We start from the raw sequence: 11,546 nt of genomic DNA, 5'->3' as shown, positions 1-11,546 counted from the left end.
TAAAAAGACTGGGTCAAACTGTGTTCTTAAGTCGTGTTAGGTATATACCTATACTTAATGTAAAAACTAAATACTTTAATGTCATGTCGTATAACAAAGTATATCAAATCTTCTCTGAATCTTCTTATCAATCATTTCGTCATAATAATCAATTAATGTCAATATTCTTCCCTATTACAAAAAGATTCTAATTTCAGAATACCATAGTTTTCTTGGATACCAGTTTTTTTGGAAGTTTTATCTCTTATATTCAGCTATATATAGTTATAAATAACAAATATATAATTAGAAATGATAACGAGATAATCTTCTAAATTTAAACAAGTACATTAATTCGATTTTCGAAGAACATATTAATCCTCAAAATAAAAATCATCGCGAAGCAACCCTTCGATTCGAATTGTTGACGAATTATTGAAATAGTTGACTCTCGATGTCTTTAACATCGCCCACCCGTGGAGTCCATTCAACCTTTCTCGATTAATACGCTAGCCTCGACTCTAGCGGGCGTCTATAACATTTGAATTAACGGGCAAAGGTTCCGGAGAAAATTCATCGGCAACTGGCCTCCCGCGGGGACCGAAGGGAGTTGGAAACGGCGCTAACTTAAGGTGCCCCTCTGCACCTATAAAGCTCGAGATACACAGTAGGAGTCTGTGTCCCCGCAACAATGTATTTAATTAACGTAACGGGTGTCAGGGGAGCACGGGGGAGCTTCACCGTAGCGCGATTGCACCCACAAACCACCCCCGATCCATGCCAGCGTGTGGCCCCCGCTAAACTCCTCCCTCTTCCTCTTCGCCCTCGTCCTCCTTCCTCCGGCCATCCCGTCGCCGCCACCGCCGCTTTTCCGTATCCAACCCCAATCCGCAAGCTTGTTCAATGGCCGCCAAGTCGAGAGCTTAAATTAAAGATATAAGCGTCCCGGCGAGCAAGCGCGGGCGCGAAGCGGTAAACGAATTAAAAAGTAAACGGCTAGCCATAAAAGTTAATGGTTGTTCGGATGAAAATTAAAATACTCGAGGAATTAAGATAACGGAGAGGCAGGCGAATGGACAATCTGCAGGGATTGACTGCAGGCAAATGTCGGACGTAAAAAAGCAGTTTGACCCGGCAACAAAAGTTCAATTTATATTTCATGTTGGTCTTCATAAAAAAAAGAAAAAAAAGAAAGAGAGAGTGAGAGGAAAAGACAAAGGGTAAAGAAAGTGAGAAAAGAAGATTAAACGCATTCAGGCGCATTCAGGCTGTCATTAAGTCGCTTATCCTTAATTATAATTTTTTTAAAGAATTTTTCTTGATTTCTAATAATAAATTTTTTAAATATTTAATTCTTTTAAAAGACTCCTTATTCTTTTCTCTTTCTCCGAGATGAAACACAAATATTTTCGATAAATATTATAATCAGAGAAAAAAAAATATTTTTTTTAGATAGATGCCAAGATTTAAGATTAATAATGCATTGATTTCTCGAATAATAATATTGATATAATGTTGCTTATTCGAAAATACAAACATTATACAAACATTCCTAAGAAAAAAAAATAGATGCTTGGTCGCGAGTTTGCCTATGCATGATTGCGGTTTCGCGATCGTGATAAACAGTTACTTCCGTTTGCGAAGATTCGCAATTTCAGAGATATCGTTCAATGGATCGGAGAAACTGAGGACAATCAAAATTGATGCTAAGTTTACCGAATTCCCTTCGGGATCGTGCGAGCCGACCTAGTTTCTCTCTATTAGTACCGACCCTGTTTACTTTGCTAAAACAAACTTTAAAGACGATAAAGTACTTAGTTAAGCCCTTAATAAATTCAAATGCGATGTCCTATTTTTCCAGAATCGCAGATTGTATTTTATTAGATAAAGATTTATCACATCTTTCTTTTTCAGATAAGAATGTTCTTCTTTTTAATTAATTGATTCTTTTTAATTTAATTAATTAATTCTTTTTAAGTTAATTGCTAAATGCATGCTTTATCAAACTTACTTTTATCAAGATAATTGTTTATGAAAAAAATTAAAAATTTTGCCGGTTTAATCAAAATTATCTAAATTTTGTTCATCAGAGATGCATTTTTAATAAAATAGGAAAACCGGGGCTTTTTCACAATTTCGAAATTAGATTTTTTAAACAATTAGTTATTATGATTAAAATATACTCATAATGATAAAAAGAATCTTCTTCTACATTTTCATATCAGTAATGATTATATACATGTACTGTATAGTTTTTTTGTAATAAATAAAATATGAACATACTACATTGTAGTCAATTTGTCTCGATATGGGGTAATATCATCATGATGTGGTACATTACGATGGTAGTTGCTTTTATGATAACCTCTATATTAAATTAACAAAAACATAATAAAAAAAGTAATAGAAACAAAACTCGGATAGTAGATATGTACTTTTTAATAAATATTGCATCTTTCAAAGTTATTTTGTAATGATTAGCAAAACCTTACAGAAAAACAAATATAAATTATTTTAATTCTAGTTAGTAATTACGTTATTTTAATATAGAAATATTAAATATAAAACATTTTGCCAGAGTTAAGTTGTAATTGAATGTTCACATGTGCGGTAAGCAAGTCAACCTAACTTTTTCTTATACTATATAAGCCATGTACTCCATTCATGCGCACTAATTTTTATCATTTTTATCATTTTATTATAAAAAGTTATTTAAAATAAAGTGTCATATATATATATTAATAGATACTTGTTTTAATTAATAATACATCACTTATATTTGCTTTCTCAAGTCAAAGGATAATAATAATATGAAATTATGAAATGCTCAAAAATTTATTTTCTTCTTGAATTGAAGATTTTTTCTTTTTTTTTATTGTAATACATGTTTGATTTAAATGAAACTTAGGAAAAAGTATCTATGATATAAAAGAAATATTTTGTGATAACTTTTCCATCGTTTCTTTCGTTATAGGTATATAAACGAAACGCAATGTCAACTTGCCTTTTATGCCAACGAATCCCGATCTCCTCTATCATTTACGTGATTTTAATATTTTTGTTTTTATATTGTTTAATTAATTAGTTATAATATGACAAAGAAAATTTCTATAAGCAGTAATTTTGAAAAATGGGGCGGACAATTCGCAACTCGATCTTTCTCGATGAAACGATGAAAAACCGATTTGGGAGTTTAGCCGCAAAGCCTTCCCTATCGTTATTCTTTAAATCGTCGCGACTGATACAGTGCGAAAATGTAAATGCAAAGAAAGTCCTGACCGGGATCCATCCATCTTGTTTTTGAACGCATTAGTCACGCGCACGTTGCGAGACGGGGAGGCGGAGAAGCAGCGGTTGTCGTTCTCTCTTCCCCCTCGTCGATGTTGCCTCACAACTGTTCGATTTATTAAATCAGGATTATCTAAGCCCATTACTTTGTCCCGTCGAGAGCTAGATACAAAACCGCATTTGTAACTCGCGTAAAGCCCTTAGGGCGGGCCCGCAGAGAGCGGCACTGATTTCCGCGGTCGTCCACCTACCCTTTCCCTCCCTTCATTCGTAGCAGATAATACCGATAGCATCTGATCTCGCCGTTGATATCGCTGCTGGGACAATTTATTATGCGAAAGATTACGTCCGTGTGACTCAGTTCTCACCCTCGAGGGGGGTGACAAAATTCGCGCGAGTAACTTCTCAAATCAAAATTATGATAAGGCCATCGCGAATCTATAATTATCTAAATAAATGCTATGACTCAAACGCATAAACATTATTCTTGAACCGAATTGTTTAAATACATATGATAAAGTAGTTGTAAAAATTTATTTTATTTTTATTGTAATTTATTTCAATTTTATTTTAATTGTTTAGTAAAAATAGATCTTTATGTTTTTTGTTAATATGAAGAAAAAATTGTGTTATTTTGAGAATGTTTTTTTATTACGATAACGATTTTCTTTATTAGAACAACTCGCTTTAGAATTATCTTTAAAAGAAATTTGTTTTAATAATATAAAAACGTTTCTTCCGGTGAAGGGAGGAGGGGAGTTATATCAATAAGGTAATCCAAAACAAGAGTTATATCAATAAAAGCATTCTTTAAACGTTTCGAAGAAACATAATTTTCATACGAGCGACGTATGATTCTGTAAGATGTCTATATAGTGATAATAAAAAGATAATAGAGCAAGACATGCACAAATATCGAGAAAGTAAAACGTAGCAAGAAAAAGAAGCTTGTCAAAGACATGCAAAAAGAGATGGAACGGAACGATCGAGAAAAAAGCAAGGAGTGTAAATTAATGCAAAACCTAGGTGTAGGTAGAAATCGGAGAAGAAAAGAGAAAGAGAGAAATAACTGACAAGGTGGGATATCCCGTTGGGAAAGAAACGAGAAAGGATCAAGTTAGGGACCTTAAGGGGTGGCACAGAGATTACAAGAGAAAAAGAGAAGGAGAAATGGAAGAACTGTGTATGCATAGGAACGGATTTCGATGTAAATGCGTGGAAAGGAAAGGAAAACTGCGGATTGCAGTTACAGATTATTCTCCGTCTTTCCTTCTTTATCTTCCCCTCTCTTCTTCTTTTTCTCTCTTTCTCACTCTCACTTATTCAAAGCGTATATTCCAAGATGCCATTGGCGCAGCTCTGATAGTTCTAATCAGTTTTTCCTTCTGCTTTCCATAGGAAAGAAATAGCACGAAGACATATGTAGATCTTTTGTTGCCATTTGCAAAAGATGCTTTGTATTAAAATATAAATAAATTATAAACAATATAAAAAATTATATTCGTACGGATCTGTAAAATAACATCGGCTATTATATCAAACTATTATTACTAAGAATTAACAATAAGTATGATAAAAAGATATTTATAAAATATATTTTTTTTATATTTAAAAATAATTTATATAGATGTGTAAAAAAAAATTAATTCATATTACAAATTAACATAAAAGTTATCATAATTGTTATTAAGTATAAATTATGATTGAATCGAGAGCAAAATCATCTTTAGTAAATGACAATTTAATGATTTCTCGTTTGTGGGAAGCAGATCGTGCTGAAATGGAGCACTTAGTGTTCTCGAGGATTTTCAGTAACGCTGATTGCCAAAAAGTCAATTAATCGGAAACGCTGCCAGAAATACGATGGAACTTCCATTCCGTACGATTGAATTACGTCATGTATTAAGAGAACGGTGCGGAATGGTATACGCAAGTGAAATATATTTTTCTAATTAAAAATCAAAGGAAAGGAGGAAAAGGAAATTGTGTTTTCTGTCTCTACTGTATTTAGAATGAATTATTTTCAATGGCTTGGCACGCTTCTCCACTAGTTACACACTACTAGCACACGCATTGCATATAGAATATTCATTTTCAATACTTTTGCCAATAACCCAAATAAATACATTACAACCAATCTTTTTTACTCCTACTTGCATTTAATCCTCTCAGTAACTTCATATATTTTTCCTAATTAAGCACACAGTTACTTAGTAAATTAAATAGATCGAAATTATTTTTATCAGTATTTTAGATTCATGTACTTTTTTGCTTACAAACGCGAAATATTTTCTAAATATTTTAAAATAAAGTCTTTCTTACAAATTTTTGTGAATTTTTAATTTTCTTCATAAATTTTTATACAACAATTACACAACAATTTTAAGTTATTTTTATTTCGCTATTTAGAATTTATATGAAATGTATAATATAACAAATATTACAATTCTTTCATGTATTTAAAAAAATAATATTGATGAGAATGATGTTATAGAAATTGATATTCGCGTATCAAATTTTCCATCATGGAGAATTTGTTCGTTTTTAAATAACATGTACGATTAATCCGCGATCAATCCTGTTGTCCATTGAGATACGCGAGATCTACCACCAATGTCGTCGTCGCGACGAACGTAACTTTTTCCAAAATCCATATCCGCGTCTGGCGCGTAAAAAAGATGCATCGGAGCTTAAAAATTTATCGGCGATCCGGTAAAAGCGTACCCTTTGAATAATAAACGATTCGACCAATGATGCGGAAAACCTTCGAGTAAATGTCACACATGACTCCGCACGCGTCGTTAAGCATTACCGCGGCTCCACGAGTTTAGCAGAATTTTATCCTTGTAACCCCTTTCTTCTCGTCTTTCGTTCGCGGATTTCGCGATATGTCTTATGGCTTTTGAATTTCAATAATTGCATTACATGTATGAAGTATATTATTCTATAAAAATAAAAACGGTGAAAATAAACATGTTCAATGATTATCTACATGATTACCTACAATCACATTATTGCGAAAATAGTAAAATATCTGCGTCAAGAATTTATACGTACATTACAGATATCATAAATACGCAATAATTTTAGAATTTTTATGGACTTGATTCAATTTGATCAAATTAATTAAAAAAAAAAAGTAATAATCTCAATTTCTTTCTCAATAAAACAAAAAAATTTTCATCAAGATTTCAATTTCAAACAAATTTCGATTTTATAATAGTACGATATTTAGCCAGTTTTGTTCGAAACTGATAAAATATATCGTAAGATAACGGAGAACGGTGATTTTAATTTTTTGCGACGCGTTATGTCGTGATGGAAAAACCTGGCTTTTGCCTTTTGTCATGTTGATGCATGTGGTACGATAGTATAGCGAGAGACATATTCGTGTGATGCAAACAAAACTATTGAGCCTCGACCGATGCCCTTTAACGCATTGACTGCCCGAGCTTCTTTTAGTATAAAATTTGCATTTACGCCATATGGCGTGACGCGACAGCCTATTTGTAACCCACCGACCGGGGTGGAGTAACGAGAGCTCCTAAATGCCATCAAATCGAGAGTGTTAACCGCTGCAGGCTCGATATTTGTGTCACATGTTATATTAGCTCTGTCGTAAGGCAGGTCGATGATGGCAAACACTCTTTTCTGTCGACTTGTCAAAAGTACAGAGTGAATAATTATGCGAACGATGATGACGGGATTATTATTTATGATTGACGTAAGTAATTGCACTTGTCCGTCTAACTGAAATTTTAATTTGTAAAGAGATATTTTAGAAAGATTTATTTGGATTCAATTTTATTTTTGTGGAAATCAAGTTATACTTTTAAAATGAACAGAAAATATTATTCCTTTTTTGAATATACAATTAATGAAACGATTTATTTAACAATTTTGTTTTAAGAACTTTGTTAATTTCTGTTAAATAAAATTTAATAAAGTAGTAAAGAAATGCAAATTGAACGAAGTTAAAAATTATATAAAATCAACAAATTTTTGAAATTTATTCCAGAAAGAAAAAACATAGAATATAAATAAATAGAATGTAATAAAATATTTATTAATAAATTATTTTTAATTTTACTTAATTTGCGTTTCTTCACTACTCGTCTTGATAAGGATTGGATAAATACGACATACATATATATTTATGCATCATATACGGAATCGAAAAAGGAAATTTTCTCGTCGTACACCCTCGAGCGATCCGAATCGCGCAAGGTGTCGCGAATCGCGGCATGCAGCCGCGATTTTGCGTCGTCAATCGGTTCGAAGTAATCGCAAGATTCCACGATTCGCAATATTACAGAGTGCTTGGAACAGAACGTTTCTTCGAGTAATAAGTAACGCGATCTCTTCGCGGGTATATCTGGAAGAGCGAGAGGGAGAGCAGGTGGACGGGGGTAGTCGGACGACAGAGGGTAGTTGGCTTGCCGGCGATAATGCGCTCCTCTGTATTCCGTTGCCGTAGCGCTTCCCCATATCGATATGTTTCCTCTCTTCCCCCGGTTCCTCCCCCGCGACACCCCCCGACCGCCCATTTGGCCCCGTACGGAGATCAAATGGCTTCACCGATTCGCGTTATCCCCAATATTCTATTTTTATTTCGGAATCAAATTTCGCGACGGCCGTCGTGATCCCGGTGTACTTTTACGATTCTCTTCTTCTCCCGGCGGGATGACGAGGCATTCTCCGCTCTTGGAAAACTCGTCGTAGCGATTCTATCTCGATATACGCCATTATAAAGTGAGTTATCAGGTATAATAACAGCACGTTGAAATATCGAATACATATTGCCGCAGTAGTTAGAGTCATTAATGAATCTTTTTAATTCAAAGCATAGAGCATACTTCTGCCCTTTTTTCATTTACACGTGTTAATGTTATACTGTTAACATTCTCAGAATTCAAGCACGAATTTCTGTATGCGAGAGTATTTTCCTATTAGAACAACTGTTCTTAATTCTTCAAGATGTATACACTCCCGCTCACTCTGCGCCTTAATAGAAAAGAACTGTTTCTCTTTTACGTTATATCATCTTCAATCGAGATGTTCCCGCGTTTATTAAAATACTCCTTGTTTAATTTCTACGCGACGTTCCGATGTTTAAAAAGAAGAGTCAATCTATCAATTTAAATACTGAAAAGATTTTATCTTAACAAAAATATTATACTATAAGTACTTTTAATGAGGAGAAAATAGTGTCTCTTTATTTATAACATAGTATATAAGATAAATGTTCCAGTAGTTGGACGTTTAAGCGTATGATCATAAATAATACAATTTATAATATTAGAAAGATTTTTAATATAAATATTTGTGTATTCATTTGAAAACTCAAGACTTCTTTTAAACAAGGAAAAATTATTTGAACTAACAATTATCAATTAAAATATTTAAATAAATAATAGATTGCGTCAATGTAGTGGCCGGACAGCCAATCGGACACTCGGACGTAATTGTCTCAGTTTCCGACCACAATTAGAAAATTAATATACTAAATATTAATATAATATTAATATAAATATTAATATAGAAATATTAATATAAATAAATGTTTAATGATGAAAGACAACTAATTTAAATTAATTTTTAAGAAAGTATTTGAAATTAATATTAATTTTTAAATAAATAAAATTTTATGTACTGTCCAGTCTAGGACCGGACAGTATCTATGTCCGGACATCTACACAACACTTTATTTATTTAAGTTAATATTAATCTCAAATATCGTTTTTTGAAATGTAATATTACAATTTAATTGTAATCTTTAAATGCAATTAAATTATAATACAGTAATAGTAAAAAATTTGAAATTAATAATAATAAATTTTGTGTCCAGACATAGGTACATATTTGAACATTGGAACATTTAATTTAAATGTGCTATTTATGATATCAAAAAATTTACTCAGTGCACATAATTTTTTTGTCTATTTCACTTGTAAAGTTTTGCCATTTCATGACTACAATAAAAGCATTCTTCGCCGCCCAGAATAGTTGCTAACATCTTCTTTTAGCTAAAAATATTCAGCATTTGCCATCATCAATTCGTAGAAATAATGTAAATGCGATCGAAAATTTATGTTATTATCTATCTTCTAGTCGTAAACGTCTGCTCAATCTCCTTCCAAAATCCTTCCAAAAATGATTTTGCGCGTATGGTAGAGAAATCGAAAGACTGCCTAGGGGAATCTAATAATCCATCAGCACCGTCATTGTGAAAAAAATATAATAAAGGAACATCTATTTACTGAGAAGAAAATATATCCTGTATTTAAATAAATATTAATTAATTTGAATAATGCCAACATTTATAATGCTTAGAAGTTGGAGTGAATAAATATTTACTTAATAAAAAGAAATGATTGTTAAATCGAATTACTGTTTTTTGTACCAAGCAAATATATTTTTATATTTAATAAATATTTAGTTAATATTATTCAAATAAATGATTTATTAAAATTTAATAATTTTTTGTAATGTATTTATGTAAGATATAAGATCAAAAATTTAATTGGTTAATTCTTTTGCTAACTTAGAAACAAAAGTATCGTTTATGAGGTATATTACAATAAGATTTGTGTTCTCTCTTTTATCGTGTCTTGAAAATGAAATCATATTCTATTCTGTCTATTTATGAAATACAAACTGTCTCTATTGAGAAATTTTTCATAGTAGCAGTTACTCCTGATTTATGTAAATTAAGTTTTTGCAAACGCGAAATGCAACTCTAATATGAATTTCCGGGAACGTACGATGTGCGTGACATGTGTACCTGAAGGAACGGTATATGTTAACGCACAGTGCCGCTAATTTAGACAAGAAACGCATTATGTAGAATATCTTTAGACGTCTCGACATGAGTGGTCGACTGACTCAATGATGAACATCCGTTAAACTAAATGCATCGAAACGATTCTTGTGATATACCAAAAAAACATTCCGTAATGATTCTTACGCATATGTATATATTTAAAAAATATATAAAAATAATGTTTGCATAAAACGTTAATTATATGTAATTAATGATATAAAGTACATAAAAATTATATAACGCGAATATAAATATATTTACGTGATGTTTTTAATTTTATCATAAAATATTATTGATTACTTATATCGAGCATTTATATCACCTGATATTAATTAAAATATCAAAGTATGGATTAATATCATAATTTTATTACATTTCTCTCTCTCTTTCAACAAACTTTTTTTATTTTATTAAATTAAACATAATTATAAGTTGTTTCTAAATCTTTTCTTTTTCTATTATACACTCTTTATTGCTCTATTATAATCACAAGTTAAATAAATGCGTGATATACAAGCTTACATTTCTTATGTATGTACTTTCTCATTATATTAATGACATTTATTAGCGATGACATTATTGTATCGTCTCAAAAGTTAGCAAGAATGTCTCGCATGCAATTGTCCAAGCAGAATGATACATTTTGAAAATAATTGACAGGGTGTAAGCGTCCATCAAAAAGCAATTACCGCGTGCATCATCGCAAAAGCTACGTGCATTCGGTTTATCAAACGTCATCGACGCAGTTTCTCATCGCTGTGATAATCCAGTTTCCCATACTATGTACAAGTGAGGGCATTACTTTCCTTGCGCCGGTATCGAAATATTGGTCCCCCGGAAAAGGTTCCTAATAATTTCCCAAGACCGGCCCATGCAATTACGCGGCCCATAAAACATAATGGCGTCTCGGGCGCCCATGTATACACCCCGATATAATTCCGTGCCGGTGATCTCGACGAGATCGTTCCGCTGGCGGGGTTGAAGGAAGGAAAGAAAAGAGCGAGAGAAAGATGGATGAATGAATTGAGGGACATACGAGATGAAGGAGAGAGACGATCTGAGCAACAGCGGCTGGGAAGGTAGCTGGCAGGTTCGGTCGAAAAATAAAGTTAGTTTTATCGAGAGAGAGAGAGAGAGAGAGAGAGAGAGAGAGAGAGAGAGAGAGAGAGAGAGAGAGAGAGAGAAAGAGAGAAGAGGAAAGAGAGCCAGGTTCTTGGCTCGCCGAGAGGAGAATCAAGCCGGTAGAATCGTGGGCATTATGGAGTCAAGTACATGTGGGCCAATTTCGAGAGTACGCGATGTGGTGTGGAGTGGTGCAGTGTGATACGGCACACTGATGGTAGTGGGAGGTGAACGAAGGGTACACCGCCTGCTGCCGTGATTTATCACGCCACGCCGCGCCGCGCCGCGTACATATACCGCCATGATGATACATGGCAGAGGCGGAGAAGCGGAC

General features: G+C 33.0%; 1 protein-coding gene across 1 annotated transcript in view; it reads right to left on the bottom strand.

Annotated features, from left to right (window-relative positions):
• LOC108688938 (homeobox protein Nkx-6.1-like) overlaps nucleotides 1-11,546 on the bottom strand; it is a 42,315-nt gene that overhangs the window by 413 nt on the left and 30,356 nt on the right. The window lies entirely within an intron of this gene.

The sequence above is a fragment of the Atta colombica genome, unplaced genomic scaffold, assembly GCF_001594045.1.
Source record: "Atta colombica isolate Treedump-2 unplaced genomic scaffold, Acol1.0 scaffold25, whole genome shotgun sequence".
Taxonomy (NCBI): domain Eukaryota; kingdom Metazoa; phylum Arthropoda; class Insecta; order Hymenoptera; family Formicidae; genus Atta; species Atta colombica.
This window is presented reverse-complemented; position numbering and strand designations above follow the sequence as displayed.